At 35.5% G+C, this 15647-nt stretch overlaps 1 protein-coding gene across 8 annotated transcripts in view; it reads right to left on the reverse strand.

Annotated features, from left to right (window-relative positions):
- The window catches only part of DISP1 (dispatched RND transporter family member 1), a 200243-nt gene that overhangs the window by 161611 nt on the left and 22985 nt on the right, over window positions 1-15647 (reverse strand). The window lies entirely within an intron of this gene.

Here is a 15647-nt window from a genome sequence, read left to right on the forward strand (position 1 = left end):
CATTCATCTGTTGTTGGACACCTAGGTTGATTCCATATTTTGGCTATTGTGAATAATGCTGCAATAAATATGGGGGTGCAGATGTCTCATTGATATATTATTTCATTTCCTTTGGATAAATCCCCAGTAGTACAATCACTGGATCAGATGGTAGTACTATTTATAGTTTTTTGAGGAAACTCCAACTGTTCTCCATAGTAGCTGTACTAATTTACATTCCCACTAACATATAAGTTCCCTTTTATCCGCATCTCCACCAGCATTTGTTATTTTTTATCCTTTTCATAACAGCCATCCTAACGGTGGGATGACACCTCCAACGTGAGCCTGGTAGCTCTTTTCTGAACAGCCAAAAATCATGGCCTGCCACCAACTTCATTATTAAAACACAGAAAACAAATTAACAGAGACTAAATGAAAGACTCTCTTTTTTCTATGAAATAACTAATTTTTCTATGAAATAATTAATGGCATTCTAAAGCAACACTTACTCTCTCCTCAGACCCCATTCATTTCTTCATTGCACTTACTACTATTTGTATATGAATACATTTGGTATATATACACAGAAATATATGTTTTTCTCAAATACTCACTACTCACTATTGTACACCCAGAGCCCCCCATATGCCAGGCACTCAGTTCACTTTTGTTAAATATGTATTTGGCATTGTATTATCTATGTTCTACATGGTAACCCGAGGTTCATCATCAGTGGTTAAAAAAGGGAAGGGGGGATACACAAGGTTTGTGTTTGTTCATTTGGTTTGATTATTCCCCAGTAGAGCCAAGGTCTTAAAAATTGGTATTTTATTTTTGAGGTCAGAATTATCAGTGCAAAGATTAAAGCAGTGCTATTTTCAAAGGAATAGTTTCCTTCTTTAGACATTTAAACGTGAACAAGATGTGCAAAGAATGACTCACTGGGTTATCTCCTTTTCTTAGAGGAGTTCTACATTTTTCAGGCTGTCATGATGATTCATGTGAATGATGATTTTAGTTAAGAAAACAACTTTGGTGCCGGGCACGGAGGCTCATGCCTGTAATCCCAGCACATTGGGAGGCCAAGGTGAATGGATCACTTCAGTCCTGCAGTTCAAGACCAGCCTGGGCAACATAGTGAAAATCAGTCTCTACCACAAAAAACAAAACCACAAAACAAACCACCAAAAAACAAACAAACAAACAAACAAAAAACAACTTTGGCTATTTGGCCAACTAGAAAAAAAATATAATAAAAGTATACATGACTGTTTTGTTATAGAAGGCTTAAAAAAAAACCCAAATGCTGTCAATTTGGAATTTTTTTCTAGTAACTTTATTTATTTATTTATTTATTTTTGAGTTGGAGTTTCGCTTCCCAGGCTGGAGTGCAATGGCGCAATCTCAGCTCACCACCACCTCTCGCTCCCAGGTTCAAGCGATTCTCCTGCCTCAGCCTCCCGAGTAGCTGGGATTATAGGCATGAACCACCACACCCAGCTAATTTTGTATTTTTAGTAGAGATGGGGTTTATCCATGTTGGTCAGGCTGGTCTCAAACTCTCAACCTCAGCTGATTCATCCGCCTCAGCCTCCCAAAGTGCTGGGATTACAGGCATGAGCCACCGCGCCTGGCCTCTAGCAAATTTATAACTAATTTTAAAACATTATTTTTCTACTGGACAATTAGCTTGTAAAATACTGAATGCTTTGGTTCCAGGCTGGCTTGGATATTTCACATAGAAATGGAAAAAAAATAAAATGAGAAATATTTAAGTTGTTTTAAATTGAGCTGGCCATTTGTTATGAATATTTGAAACTGGGAAAAAGAACTTTTAGGGAATGCACAATGCAAAAAAAGTTTTAAAAACAAAGTTGTTGCTTATAAATATTACAACACAGTGATGCCACAATTAATGAATCACCTGGGGATGAAGTTCCTTTCTAATACTATGATGCAAATCCAGTATATGCGCTGAGTAACACTTTTAATTGTATAGAAAGTTTCCCTAATACCAATGAGGCAAATGGCAGAGAGGCTCAACAAATCAGCTGGGAGGGAAGGGTTACTACATCCTATCAAGCAATGGTTCTTAAACTCATAAAATTAGTGAAGTCCTCTGAAACCCTGTAAAGAACTATGGAACCTCTCCTTTAAAAAACGCGTATTCGGCTGGGTGCAGTGGGTCATGCCTGTAATCCCAGCACTTTGGGAAGCAGAGGCGGGCGGATCACTTGAGGTCAGGAGTTCAAGACCAGCCTGGCCAACATGGCGAAACCCCGACTCTACTAAAAATACAAAATTAGCTGGGTGTGGTGCCGCATGCCTGTGATCCCAGCTACTTGGGAGACTGAGGCAGAACAATCACTGCAACCCAGGAGGCGGAAGTTGCAGTGAGCTGAGATTGTGCCATTGCACTTCAGCCGGGGCAACAAGAGTGGAAACTCTGTCCAAAAAAAAAAAAAAAAATTAAAAATGCATATTCATAAAATTTTGTATAATTTCAGAAGTTAGTAGGTCCTCTGAAGGACATTCAGAGATCTCAGGTTAACAGCCCCTGTGGCAAAAATACAGAGATACAGGCCTATGAAGGGAAGAGTGGCCATTGGGCCTGCCAGATAAAAGAACAGGAGTTGGCACTATTCACAATAGCAGAAACATGAAATCAACCTAAATGTCCATCAATGACAGACTGGATAAAGAAAATGTGGTACACAGTAAATGTACTACATTTATTATGCAGCCATAAAAAAGAATGAGATCATGTCTTTTGTGGGAACATGGAGGGAACTGGAGGCCATTATCCTTAGCAAACTAATGCAGGAACAAAAAAAACAAACATTGCATGTTCTCACTTATAAGAGGGAGCTAAATGATAAGAACTTATGAACACAAAGAAGGAAACAATAGACATTGGGGTCTACTTGATGGGGGAGGGTGGGAGGAGGGAGGGGGCAGAAAAGATCACTATTGGGTACTGGGCTTAATAACTGGGTGATGAAATAATATGTACAAAAAAACTCCATGATACGTGTTTACCTATGTAACAAACCACATGTACCCTCAAAACTAAAATTTAAAAAAATTAAAATACAGTGGGAAAAAAAAGTATAGCAGTTGGAGGATGGAAAATTTTAAAAGAATAATAAAAACATGGGGTAAAGTGGAGAAAACAGAGGGTTTAAAAAGAGAACAACGGAGCTAGTTAAACAAAAAAAAATGGAATGGTTACAAAACTAAAGAGAAAGGCAAAAACAATAATAATCATAATCAAGAGAGTTAGCAGAAGAGAGAAAAATGGAGGGAAAATGCACAAGGAAAAAATGTCTGCTTATGTTGAACTTTACTGCCAGCATTTATTAAGGGTTTCTCGTGTGCTAATAACATGCTAAGCATTTTTTTTTTATGTCACTCACTTAAATTCCACAGAAACCCTATGGGGCTTATCTTATACATTTTACAGCTCAAGAAACTGAGGCAGATAAATGTTTAGAATACTGTTCAATAGCCTAGAAAGTGACAGAGTTAGGATTTAAACAAAGCCAGCCTCTCAATCTTTATTAGCCATGTCCACATACAACCTGTCTTTCTAACTCTAAAAGGCATCTCTAGACCTCTCCTGTTTGTGTTCCTTCTGAAGACAATTTGCTAATAAGGAAGGCGACACTAGAATAAATTTTATTTCTTAATAGATACTGTACCAGAATCTAAATTACACCCTCACTGAGATCTAAAACTGGTATGATTTTCATTTCAACCAAAATGGTACCTTTATTTGGGTTTTTAATTTTTAGAAATTTCACAATTTCACTTGTCAAAATACTTCATGTACATTAGAATATTTTCAAAAGTGTACACAGAAGTATGGCCTGTAGCAGTCTACTAGTATGTGCTAATACTCACTAAGGTGCTTCAAATTTCACAGCCTCCTGCTAAGGTACATGTTTGTCAGATTGGTGGCCAGCTGTTTCATTTTAGTTATTTTTTACAATACTGTTTTGTTAAAGCTGCCTTCCCAAATCATGGATACACTTTTTTTAGCTACAGTGATCTTGAAAGGTTTATGTTATACAGATTTGGTCTATTGCATCTCAGTGTGGTTTTCATTTAGACAGCCTTTTTTGTATAAATACTAGGTTTAGAAGTAACTTCGTTCTTCTCAGAGTTTCAGTAATTGGTATTTTTCACATGGTTATTTGTGCAAAAAATAGAATGTATGCTTGAAAGCAGGGTTGTCCCTTGAAAATGTGTTTCTCTTTTATAAGTGAGTGGTTGAAATAATCTTGTCACAGGTGTGGAACAAATAGAGAACAGATGCTTGGATTAAAAATGCATTAATTTGATCTTATATAAATACAAATTAACTGCCTGATGGTAGTCAAATAACTGAAAGAAGCATTCAGAGAAAATAATACTAGAACATTCGTGCTGAAATTACCATCATTTTATTAATATGCAGTATACACACATTCACTCTTGAGGACTACACATGGAATACATATTAAAAGCAGAAAATACAAAAGACACACTCCAAAAATGTGACTTTTTGCCTTCTTTGTGGTATTATATAAAGATTTGGTGAGGTACAATCAAACACTTTGGGACATAGTTCATGAGAAATCAGCATAGAAATACTATTTACGTATTCTCATCCCATCCCCATATTTAGAAAAATGCCTCAGTGAATGTGTAGAGCTCTGATATAAATATTTCCACATTAATGGAAGACAACTAAGTACATTGCTATACATATATTAGCCCTCTGCATGTTATTTATATTTATTTGTTTATATGTCTGTTTCCCCAACTAGCCTGTGAGCTGCTCATGGTAGATATTATATCCTATTCTATGCTCAAACCCTGGCACAGTGAGGTGCTGAACAGGTATTTGTTAAATGAAATAAGACATAGTCTCTGCCCTCAAAGGGCCTGCAATCCAGGACATCTGTAAGTCTAAATAGCTTAACTTTATCTAATATTGGACACATTTTTAAACATAATTTATCTGTATATAAAGAATATGAACTTTTGCCATTCCATACACAAAGTATAAAAATTAAGAATCCTACAAGTTTTTATTTTTTTTAAAAAGCCACTACTTACTATAATTTTTACTTTTTTTGTAATTTACTCTCCTATTGTTTGTAAAGTTTATTCCTTTTATATTGAGATGCTAACAGTCGCTAATACGTGTTGACCATTTTATACTACATGACTGGCACCACACTGACCATTTTATGTGCATTCTCATTTAATGCTCACAATCACTCTAGGTGATAAATACTACAGTGTCCCACTATCAGGCTTGCAATTTAAAAAACAAACAGATAAAAAGAACAGAAGAATATAGTAACAGAACAATGTAGAACAGGATACAATGGAGATGGCATTTCAAATCAATGGAGAAAAGATAAATCAATCAATATTAATGTTGAAATAACTAGTTATCCATTCAGAAAAATAAAATATAATTAGATCCTAAAATATTCCCCCAAATAAATCTCAGGTGTACTAAAAATTAAAATGTAAAAAAACCAATAGGTTCACAGAAACCAAGAAAAAAAAAGGCATAAAAAGTACTATGAAGTTTATTTTCTTAATCTTTATTTGTGACATACAAGCCAGAAACCATTAAAAAAGAGAAAGATGGACAAAACTGACTAGTCACAAGTTTAAAATTCTACATGGCTCCTTCCTTTCTTCTATTATTTTTAACCATGGGGCTAATTCAAAAAAAAATTCACTGGGAGGAACTTCCTTCCTTCTCTCTTCCCTTTTATCCTTCTCCCTTCCCCCTGGGTTGCACATGGCTGTTGCGGGTGGGGGTTGGTGTGTCTTGGAGCAAAATATATTGACTTCATAGAATCCAGGTTTCCACTGCAAGAGGAGGGAATTGCAAACATGGAAAGGGAAAAGGCCAGAAAAAAAAATAATCTATTGGATTGGATTGGAATTGGAGGTATAGGTATAAACTTATAGTTATTTATAAAGATGGCTTGATATAGAAAATAAATATGGATATATGTGTACTATCTATATTCCTGTGTGTATATGCACATACACATTTTTATATGTGTAAATACAACTTATAAGCTCTCTCCACTGACAAAACCTAATAGAAATGTGTTCATAGCAGTGAGCACACCCAGTGTTCAGATCTTTGTTTCTAAATACCATTCTCCACTAAAAATAACCAGGACCCTTGAGTGAAATGGCTGAGTACAGGGCTAGACCAGGGAAAGTATAAGATGAGCCTAGAATATCTTATTATGACAGAATTTAAGAAAGTTCTCATATAACCATGAGGACATGTCAAAAGGACACAATAGTTAGCTTAACGTATGTCATTTCCACTGGCCATGCCTGGGATAATATGAGCATCAAAATAAATAAGGATAATACAATTTTACCTCTGTGGAAAGAATATGAGATGTCTGCATATCTAGACAAACACTGACAGAATATCCTTATTAATGGTCAAGTTGTATTGGAAACAGAGGAGGGAAATACAGTAGAAACCAATTTAGTGGCATTATTTTTTAATCACTATTTTATGTAGTAGATATAATAGTTTCACAACAAAATTTAAATACTGTTAAGAAGCTACAAAAATTATCACAATGGAAACTATGCAATAACAAAAAATTAGTCACAGTGAATTAAACAAAAAATGTTTTCACTAAGAATCTGACTATTCCTCAATATGTATACATGTGGACAAGGACAGAATGTCCTGCTATCACATAAACTCAACAGTTTGAAAACAGAACTCTTCTCCATTCATCACAATGGGGAATCATAAAACTTCCCTTTGTCCTATATTCTAGTTTTGACCACAGGCCATACTACTTCCTGGAACCATAAGCCTTAGATGCATCTTTACTTCTACCTCCATCCAATTCATTGTCTCTAAAATGTCATCAGATTTCTCCTCTTCCCTGCTTTTTTGATATGCAGAACTGCTATCCTAGTTCTAGTCATTATCAACTCATATTCCCTGTCCTTTCACTCTTATTTTTCGAGACAGAGTTTCACTCTTGTTGCCCAGGCTGGAGTGCAATGGCACAATCTCGGCTCACCGCAACCTCTGCCTCCCGGGTTCAAGCGATTCTCCTGCCTCAGCCTCCCGAGTACCTGGGATTACAGGCATGTGCCACCACACCCAGCTAATTTTGTATTTTTAGTAGAGACAGGGTTTTGCCGTGTTGGCCAGGCTGGTCTCGAACTCCTGACCTCAGGTGATCTGCCCGCCTTGGCCTCCCAAAGTGCTGGGATTACAGGCATGAGCCACCACATCCAGCCTTTTCACTCTTTTCATTGCAACCTCCATACTGTCACTAAAGTTGTCTCTCTGTGCAAACATTTTCAAAACAGAAAAAAATCCATAGTCAACATACATAAAAATTAGCTCAAAATGGATTATAGACCTATACGAAAAAGCCAAAAACTATAAAATTTCTAGAAGAAAATCTAGAAATAAATCTTCAAGACCTTAGGTTAGGCAAAGATTTTTTTAGACAGCATACAAAAAGCAGAAGCCTTGTAAGAATAACTGATAAAATGAACTTCATCAATCAAAACAAAAATGTCTGCCAAAGACATTGACTAGTCACTAAAAATCCAGATTCACTGTGAATATTTTGAATATTAAAGCATGTCAAGTGGCTAGTACATTTCCAAAAATTACACTCCAAAACAAATTTCTATCCCAAAAGTTATATATCATAGAGGGGGAAAAAAGTAAATTATCTTGTGATAGAGCTGACATTAAACGGTCTTGTTGAGATACAGATAGAACCAAAACACACAAATACATACATATAAACAAATCAGCTCACAGTCATAATAAATAATATTCAATAAATAATAATTCAAAATGACCTAAACATATTGTTCAAAAATCCAGAAACTCAAAAAGCACAGCATTAAGAAATATTTATTGTGCTAATGTAAACTGCATTGCAAATCTACATAATGTTTCAAAAACACTTGTTGAAATAGATTTAATATTTGTGGGATTTTTGTCTCTTACATGGAAAAAGTACCTAAGTCAAAACAACTTTGAATAAAAAATATGCTGAGATTTTCTTCAAAGAGTCCTTTTAAGCAACAGTATCTATGGTTAAATGTCAAAACAACATATAAATCATTAGATTATATTTACTATCCATCTAATAATTGTCTTCCACTTCTTTTTTTCGCTTTAGGATGACAAATGAACAGACGAAGAATCGATTTTGAATGCCCTTACAATACTTCACTGTGCCTTTCTTTGGCATTTACCAAAAGCAAAGTAAATTAATTTAAACATTCTTTAAAAGAAAAATCATTTTTGCAAAACTCTTTAGCACTACCAAAAGCTAGCAATGGCAAAAACTGCAATTGCGTTTGCACCAACCTAATATTTTAAGTGGAGATTTGACCTTTTTAACACTACATCACAAAAAGTCATTTTACCTTAATAAACTACAATTAGCAATTTTCCTGAAATATAGAGTCAAAAAGTTAAAGCATTCCATTTTAGTAAAGTCAGTTGGCTAAACCCTAAATGTTGAGTTTGAAGTTTTAATTGTTGCCCAGCAATTCCCGTCCTTTTATATTAAAAATACCTCTTTCGTGGTCTACAACTAAATTTAAGCAATTGTTGAAGCTGCTGGGGGGTTATTCTAAATCTCACTTTGCTTCCCAGTATCTTAAACGACTCACACAAAAATACAATTATGAATACAAATCTCATTGTAATTGTTCCATTCTGTTTCCTTGTCACATGGCACAATGCTTCATAATGCATTTTTTGCATTCAGAAAAACTCAATGTCTCACTAAGAAACAGCTTTGAAAATTGGCTCGTGGCCTATTTGCAATTGATACTAAAGCTTAAATACCTTTCCTGCAAATTTACACTAACTTCAAAATACTCTGGGATTAGCCATTAAAATGTTTTTGTTTCAGTTACAAACTAATGAACACCAAATGTTAGAATTTGTTTTAACGGTCTAATACATCAAGGATTTTCTTAAAAGGAAAGGCTGGATCGGCTATCAATTATATAACTGAAGGCAGATTAGTCAGTACTGATATAGATAATTCTTGAAAGATTTAATACTTAAGTGTACAATCAAGAATAAGAAGTTTAATTCAGAAAACCTGCTAAATTAGCCATCATATTTTTTCCCTATAAAAATACTAAACTCCTGTTTTCTAAACTACACTTGAAAGCCTCCTTCGTTTCACTCCATACACAAGCCACTTAACCCTCAACCTGATTTCCCCATTCCTATAAAATGGGGTGATGCTACTATGCTGTCTTACATCACAAAGCAATAAAAAGAAACAAAGGAAGCAAAACGGGAATTGAGGGAACCTCAACACATCAGGTCTATTAAAGCCTGGTCAAAACAACTGATATGATGGGATTTTAGGAAACAAATGTGTAAATGCTGTTTTAAAAATACAACAACAAAGACTGGAGAACGAGCTACTCTGGATATATTCTAGAGATAAACACTTAGCATGTAAAAAGGTAGTACTTTAAGGACTATTGCAATTCCACGGGTGCCTTTCCTAGCCCCAACACCACACTTCAACGGGGGTGTAATACATCTATATCTTCAGCGTAAAAACAAGAGCGACATGATTTATCTACTTTTTCTGGGGCTTTTGCATCTTTTAATGCTGACTTTCCTGTGGAATGTTATCTGTTTGGGGCCTCCCCAACATCTAACCATCCTGGTTGCTACAATTTCATCTTTCTCTTCCACCATGTTTTCATTTTTCTTTCTTGTCTTTTGATTGCTATTGTGATTTAATACTTCTTGGCCTTCAATCTGGACTTTTGCAGAACTCAAGAAGCAGATGTTTTTCCTTTTAGTTAATTATTAATCACTCCTTTCAGCAATAATAGTCAAATGTTTGTTCTTGTTTGGTATTTTTATCACTGCTCAAAAGAAATTCCCCCCCCCTCCTTCATTAGAGAAGATCTCTCCCCTGCCTTATTTCCATGTTTCCTTCTATTCTCAATTAGGATATAGATCACTCAGTAAATTTTTACGAGCCATACCATACTAGAAATTTGAAATAGACTACTCTATAAAGAAATGGTTTAGCAAGCAAATAGTGTAAATAAGATTCATGTAATAAAAGCTAAAACTTTTGAAAAAAATATTTTAAATAATGTCACTTATTTCAGAAGTACCTATATATTTGCAACTGAACTAATTACAAGTCACTGTTATTTATTATTTAAAGGAGTTCCACCCAGAATCTTCTACTTTGGACTATTTTGTTGGCATAAATTTAGATACAGTATTTGCAGTGATAACACTGCATTTCTTAAAACTGTTTTTTTAATACTATCTTGGATTTGCCTAGCTTCCCCGATTAGTCAGAATTAATGAGGTTTACCATTCTCTCATTATATATCAAGTGAGAGATTAAAGTCCTCGGTAAGTAATATGTCTATAAAAGCAAGGTCCAGTGTTATATAAATTCAAGGAAGATGCATTCCACCTCAAATTTCTAATAATTTTTAAATACCATTCCTAAAATCCATTTATTAACTATGAGAACTAATAATGGCATATTTTTGATGGGCTACTATTCTGAAACCTCATCAAAATAATAGATCTACTGTTATACTGTCACAGAATATAGCATTATATCCCAAAGAGTCATCTGTGGAGCACAAAGTGCACCAGACAACCACAAGACTAGGAAAGAAAAGGTTCTGAGGTCAAACAATGTGGGAAATGTTGAGCTAAACAAAATTAAATCCATTTTTATTACCACAGGACTTCTTAGTACCATTAATAAATTAATGCATACTGTGACTCTCCAAAGCCTGTGTGTTAACAGATGCATGTTTGTATGTTGGGAGGGGCAGTATTTATGCAATTGTTCCTCACTTTATGATTATAAAACCATATTCCAACATCCCCATGGAACATACTTTGGAAAATACTAATATACATGGATCGCTGTCACTATTGACTGCTGTTTTTGATATTTAATATAAAGCAATTTCTGCCAGATACTATATTTATAAAAGTTTCCCTAATTATTTAGGGAAAGAGGGAAGGCATAAAAAAGAAAGTATAGCTATAATCTCCTTCTAAAACAGTAATACCTAAAAGGACAAATAGTGTTCTGTCCATATTTAACCCTTCTGCTGTGGCTATAGAATAAAACAGACAATTCCTTTTCTTTTTTTTTTAAATGACAGGTTTTATTTAACAGATGCCTCAGTGAATTTGGACATCCCATTTTTAATTAGGCTACCTGAGGGCTTTAAAAAATCAAAATACCAAAAAATATCGCAAAAGGCTTTTAAAAAGAGCTGCATATAGCAGTAAATAAAGTGTGAATTTAAGCACCTTGATTTGTAAACTATCAAACACAAACTCAAACTAGACGAGAGTTTGAATCTTCAGACCTCTTTCCTGGACCACTAAACAAGGCAAGGAACAGAAACACTCCAGTTTCTCAGGTACCAAAATAGTTAGCACACAAGGGCATTACTAGGTTCAAAATTCATTAGGTACTTATCACAAATGACAAAAATAATTCAAAGATGTCTAAAATTCCAATCCCTCTGGATCCCACCTCCCATTTTTCCTCTGATATTTTAGAGATGCTTCAGCCAGAAAGAATACTTTACCAATACCAACAGAAAGTAAAGCACTCCAACAGTCACACATACATATTCCAACACATTTTGAAATAATGCCAAATTTTACCAATATCAATATTTTATCAATATAATTATTAGCACACAGACATCAAACATGCTTATAATAAATATCATTTTTAAAAATAAAACAGTATACTCATTAAACAGTTTGATGATAAAAGACAAGTACAGTGAATATTATCGTTTGAAAATTTCTATTTTAATAAAATTTACTATAAATAACAAAAGCCCCACTAGTAAGGGCAGTCTTCTGGAGATGGAAATAATTTTTAGAGTTGGTACTTTTTTAAAAATAGGAGTCTGTCTAGTGTAGTGGTTAAACACATAAACTTTGGAACCCAGACATGAGTTCAAGTCCAGCTGTGACACTTACTAGCTGGATAACCTTGAGTGAGTACCTAACTTCTCTGTGCTTCAGTTTCCTCTTGTAAATGGAATATTAGCAGTAACCACCTTATAGGGTTATTAATGAGGATTAAATGGTTTAAGAACAGCACCAGGCACACAGTAAACAATGTATAAATGTTTGATAAATACATCTTTGTTTAGTGTTATGAGATCCGACTAAAAAATAAAACTACTTAAAATAATGTATAATAAGCTTTTAAAAGGAAGGAGTCAAATATGTAGAGAAAGAAAATAAAATATGCTAACAAAAGAAAAATTTACAGATAAAAAGGTATGTACTACACTAATTAGCATATACACACTGATTTAGTCATTAATTAATTCATTCTTTCAAACATATATTAATAGCATTTTATATGTCTGGCACTGTGCTATGTAATGGAGTCACAATGATAAATAAGACAATATCTCTGTCAAGATTAATCAGGTGCTCTACTCACCTTTGCATTTATTATTATAATAATTTGATGACAGTAAGTTGTGTACATACAGTATTTAACTAAATGGTATAACTATGTACAAATTGGGGTTTTGTAATTATTTTTATTTTCTTAAGAACCCTTCTGGCTGGGCACAGTGGCTCACACCTGTAATCCCAGCACTTTGGGAGGCCGAGGCGGGAGGATCACAAGGTCAGGAGATTGAGACCATCCTAGCTAACACTGTGAAACCCCGTCTCTACTAAAAATACAAAAAATTAGCTGGGTGTGGTGGTGGGCACCTGTAGTCCCAGCTACTCGGGAGGCTGAGGCAGAAGAATCGCTTGAACCCAGGAGGCAGAGGTTGTGGTGAGCCGAGATAGCACCATTGCACTCCAGCCTACGCAACAAGAGCAAAACTCTGTCTCAGGGAAAAAAAAAAAAAAGAGATACTGTACTAATGGCCAGGCATGGTGGCTCACGCCTATAATCCTAGTACTTTGGGAGGCTGAGCGGGTGGATCACTTGGGGTCAGGAGTTCAAGAACCAGCCTGGCCAACATGGTAAAACTCCATCTCTACTAAAAATATAAAAATTAGCCAGGCATGGTGGTGGGCGCCTATAATCCCAGCTACTTGGGAGGCTGAGGCACAAGAATTGCTTGAACCTGGGAGGCAGAAGTTGCAGTAAGCCAAGATCATGCCACTGCACTCCAGCCTGGGTGACAGAGTGAGACTCGGTCTAAAAAAAAAAAAACCAAGATACTGTACCGAAAACAGGGAGATTAAATTTATACAGTGGTGTCTGATTTATAATAGTTCGACTTTACCATGGTGGGAAAAGAATATGCATTCAGTAGAAACCGTACTTTTGGTACCCATATGACCATTCTGGTTTTTATTTTCAGTACAGTTTTCATGAATTACATAAAGTATTCAACTCTTTATTATAAAACAGGCTGTTAGATGATTTTTGCCCAATTGTAGGCTAATGTAAGTGTTCTGAACACATTTAAGATAGGCTAGACTAGGCTTCATTAAGTTAGGTGTACTAAATGCATTTTTTTTTTTTTTTGAGACAGTCTTGCTCTGTTATCCAGGCTAGAGTGCAGTGGCACAATCTCAGCTCACTGCAACCTTTGCCTCCTGGGTTCAAGCAATTCCCCTGCCTCAGCCTCCCGAGTACCTGGGACTACAGGCGTGCGCCACCACGCCCAGCTAATTTTTTGTATTTTAGTAGAGATAGGGTTTCACCGTGTTGGCCAGGATGGTCTTGATCTCTCGATTTCATGATCCACCCGCCTCAGCTTCCCAAAGTGCTGAGATTACAGGTGTGAGCTACCGTGCCCAGCTCTAAATGCATTTTTGACTTATGATATTCTCACCTTCCAATGGGTTCATCAGGATATAATGCTACTGTAAATTAAAGAGCATCTCTATACTAAGCAGTGAGATCACTCCCTACCTCTCAGTTCTCCTCCTTTGTTTAACTGTCAGAAACTAGTAGCAACTTGTACCTCCCAGGCAGGAGAAAGACTCTTCTTTGGAAAGAGAAATCAGCCCAACAGAAAAGGCTATATAGATAAGTGGTCCCTAACCATTTTGGCACCAGGAACCGATTTCATGGAAAACAATTTTTCCACAGATAACGTGGGCAGGGGTGATGGTTTCCGTAGGAAACTGTTCCACCTCAGATCATCGGGCATTAGATTCTCATAAGAAGCATGCGACCTAGATGCCTTGTATGCACAGTTCACAATAGAGTTCACAGTCCTATGAGAATCTAATGCTGCTGCTGATCTGACAGGAGGCAGAACTCAGGCCTGCCACTTACCTTCTGCTGTGCGGCCCAGTTCCTAATGGGCCACACAGTGTTACCAGTCTACAACCTGGGAGTTGGGGACCCCTACTATAGATATTAAGAGTCAGCAATGTCTCAATAAAATAAATCTGATCTTCAACTAACAGCCCTAGAGTGAAACCCATGCACACAGAGTTTCCAAGATTTTTAGTATTAGCTAAATGTTTGAGGAACAACCAAGGAATGTGCCTATCATGAAATAAAGAAACCAAATCAAATAGAAAAACAAAAATACAATACACAAATTGTTTTTTAATACCAAAATTAATATATTTGGAGAGAGATGAAATTATAACCATAAAACAATAATAGACTATAAAAATGAATGCTCACAAAAGAAGAAAAGGCTTTGAAAAGTTTACTTATAATATTTTTGAGACACAGTCTCACTCTGTTGCACAAGCTGGTGTGCAGTGGCACAATCATAGCTCACTGTAACCTCTAACTCTGAGCTCAAGCAATCCTCCTGCCTCAGCTTCCTGATTGGATAAGATTACAGACATGCACCAATGAACCACGCCCAGCTAATTTTTTTTTTCTTTGTAGATGGGGTCTCACTATGTTGCCCAGGCTAGTCTTTTAACTTCTGGCCTCAAGTGATCCTTCTACCTGGGGCTCCCAAAGTACTGAGATTAAAAGCATAAGCCACCGTGCCCAGCTGAAAAGTTTAAATGAGAGCAGTAAATTTAAAAATATATAATAACATTGGAAGAAAAGGCTTAGAAAATCTCCCAGACACTAGAAAAGTAAAAATTAGAAAATCAAAATCCAGGAGTTTGAATATTAGACAAAAGAAATTCTAAAAAAGAAAAAATGGGAATAAAAATTATCAGGGATATAATACAAGACAATTTCCCATAAACTCCAAGAAAACAAGTTATAGAAAAACAGTAAATGTAATCATAATCACTGAGTGGCTCAAGTATGAATAATATATAATTATAACAATGAAGACACTAACTAACCAAAAATAGTGATAATTATATTAGGGAAAGAAAGTTGAGGGGGAAAGGAAAAACTTAAATATAAAAAAGCTAAATCTTCCTTTGCCTTATTAGTAAGTCAACATATATGATTAAATTGGCAAAAAAATTTAAATGGCAGTATAATTAGTATTGAGAAATACTAGGAGAAACTATCAAGAGGATAATAAGTAGTTGCCTCTGGGGATAACCATGCAGGGATGAGAAATGGTGGACCAGGGAACCAATGTTTTTCATTATATGCATTATGTCATATTTGAGTTTTTAACATTAATTAAACCTATAAACTGACCTTTGTGAGAAACAA

The sequence above is a fragment of the Pongo pygmaeus genome, chromosome 1 (assembly GCF_028885625.2).
Source record: "Pongo pygmaeus isolate AG05252 chromosome 1, NHGRI_mPonPyg2-v2.0_pri, whole genome shotgun sequence".
NCBI classification, from domain to species: Eukaryota; Metazoa; Chordata; class Mammalia; order Primates; family Hominidae; genus Pongo; species Pongo pygmaeus.